This window comes from Ammodytes marinus (genome assembly GCF_949987685.1).
Source record: "Ammodytes marinus genome assembly, chromosome: 14".
Taxonomy (NCBI): Eukaryota; Metazoa; Chordata; class Actinopteri; order Uranoscopiformes; family Ammodytidae; genus Ammodytes; species Ammodytes marinus.
Window position 1 is genome coordinate 49,675 of NC_137218.1, and position 2,970 is coordinate 52,644.

The following is a 2,970-nucleotide window of genomic DNA, read 5'->3' on the forward strand; positions in this document are numbered from 1 at the left end:
TATCATAATTTGCAATTCAGTGCAAATAGCCCACAATGTAGACCCCCCCCCCCACCCCTAGAACAGCATACACAAACATATTGGAACTTATTTTTTTATTTAAAAACCAAACCATAAAACAACATAGGCTATATAAAACAAATTAGTATTAAGGCTAAATTAAACTGGTTGTTGTAGGCCTAAATGTTTTGGGAGTCTTTCATCCACGGCTTATTTCAGACTGTGTGTGGACCATAGATGTGGAGTGGACACACTATACGCTTGTGTGCCCGACTGCCGGTGGGTGCCGGGTGGTTGCCATGGTGCTGCTGCAGCCGAGGCTTCAGTCGCCCTTCGTAGCGAAAATTAAAGTGAAAATGAATGACTGGCGGCTGCCACTAACGTTCATGGAGGTTTTGGTGTGCGCGCAGGGTTATAAGTAAGACTTTTGCAAATGACAAGCTTTCTTTTCTGTTCTTTTTCCGCCAAGTCCCAGAGTCACACATGGAAGACTCTACGGCCCACTCTAGATCCACCCCCTACACCCTATCCCTATCCACTATCCCTCCGTTTGCGCGTTCGCGGGGAGGGCCCGCCATATTGAGTGTCATCCCAAACCACAGAGCCTCGAGTGTGAGTGGGTGATAAAGCCCTCGATCACCGAGTCTGCATCGATGGTGGCTTAGCCCTACGTTTGACACAGGAGTCCGCCAATCAATTTGATTATGCCACTTGTCTACCGTTAGTGTATTTTCAGGACCGTGGATAAAAGATAAAACGAAGCAGATGAAGAAAATGCCCACAAGTTAATAAGGGACAGTGATTATTATTTCCTTATATTGTTAGTAAGATTTGTGTTTCTGTTAAAGCCGATGAGGGGTAGTAATAGCGGCGGTGACGGAGCGTCTATGCATGACTTTTCTTATTTATGACCACCCTTGCAGTGCATTATAATTTATGCACGCTAATTTACTGCCGCGATTCGCGGGTCGTAATGGCAGATTAACGTATCATGACAAGTGGAATACATGCTTTAGCAGACTATTGTTCTTTTCCCTGGTTTTGTATGCTGCTGTGCATGTAAACTAAAAGGATAATTAAACAGCGGATCAAACACCCACCCGTTTTCTCCACTACAGACTGAGCTGGTAAAATTAAGAATATGCAGTTAGAAAATGTTTAACAAAAAATAAATTATGCAGCCAAAAAAGCATGGGAGTGAGTTTGTTTTTATTCAATACTACATTTTACTCTCACATGCGTAGCCTGTATATGAATGTAAAGAGTGTTTCAGGTCAAATATAAATGTGGTGGAATTTTATTTTAGGGTGAAAAATAAAGACTTAAACTAGTGTCTCCAGGTTTCTTCCTGTTTCCGTCTGACAGAGGCGAGGGCTTGCCAAAGCCGCGCCGTTGTTATACCCTCGCCCTTAATGATCGAGTGGCACTCCACAGCCGCGAGGGTGACTCCACAGCGAGTGACACTCGCTCACGGAGTGGGAGTGCCTAGGGAGTCATTTGGGAAAGGGCCTACTAGTGAAGGTTGCCCAGCGGAGCTAGGAAGTGCTAGGTTCCGGTTTCTGCTTCAAAATAAAAGTCAGAATTGACTTGACGTTTAATCGTTTCGCCAGTTAAATTATTTTAATGTGAAATTACGCTGTAGGACATGTTCCGTTTGAATTAACAGTAACTTACCTGCGAGCCATTTGTATAGTTAGTGGTGTCTCAGTTGTTCTAACATTACTAGTTGATTCAACAGCTTGTGAAACAACCACAACGTTTCCTAGGCCATAAAGAGCGTTAATCGCGCGATAAAAAAATTAACGCCGTTAAAATGGGTTTGCGTTAATGCCGTTAATAACGCGTTAAACTGACAGCACTATTTAAAACATTTCTCAAAAACATGTAATACATTTTATTATGTTAGTAACCAACTAGCAAGGTTTCATGGTAATATCTATGAATAAAATGTTTAACCCTATTCACCTGCAGTGTCTCGCTTTAAAATGAAAAAACGTTCCACAGGTGTCTTCACTGCACCGCTGGAAGGAGCCTATCACTTCGAGTGGCACATCATTGTACCCGGAGGTCGTACTACCTGTGCCAAGTTGTACAAGAACACAGTGCCCATCTTCATGGCAACTGAGTGCCAGCCGTCCGGTGCAGCGTCTGCTTCTCAAGGTATGACACTGCAACTGAAGGCTGAAGATGGTGTGTCTGTGCGTCTTCAGGCTGGCTTAGAAGGGTCTGACTATACCCAGCACCTCACCACCTTCAGTGGGCATCTGATTTTCACCATGTAACACACAAACACCTTCACCTACATGATGTTAATGCAGGTTTTGCTTTTCTTTAATAATTCTGGTGCTTCAAAGATCCTAATCTTACTGCAGCAAAGTCAAGTTAACTTCTCAGTTTCCTTCATATAAAAGCATAAATCATAAATGTTCAAATCTGCAACTTGAAGACAAATTTCATGTAATGTAATTTGTCTGATTCTTTTGTCATTAAAAATCACTGCAAAACATCTCTGGACGTTTCATTAATATTGTTGGTGTCATTTAAATATTAACAGTTTGAAAGCAACAACAAACAATTGCTTTAAGTCGTAATAAAACCAGACAGAAGTTTTTATTGCTCAGATTTAAACACTTTGAGACGTTTCCAGTATTTACCTTCATTGGTCTGAGGAGTGGTCTGAAAGTTTAATTTATTTATTTATAATTTTAATAAGTTATAGATTCACTAATGTACTTGTATAACTATCTTTATTATATGTTGGTTTGATTAAAATAAAGTCAGCTCTACTTGTAATCTGACATTCCTAAGCTTATATTCAGATACAGGTACGGTGTCAAAGGAAAATATTTCACCATTTTAGACATTGGAAAATGCAGAATATTATTGGACTGTTTTTGCATTTTTTTATTATATTTGTAATTATGGAGTCTTTTTTAATTATTTTTTTTCACTGCTGGGTAGTTTGTGAAC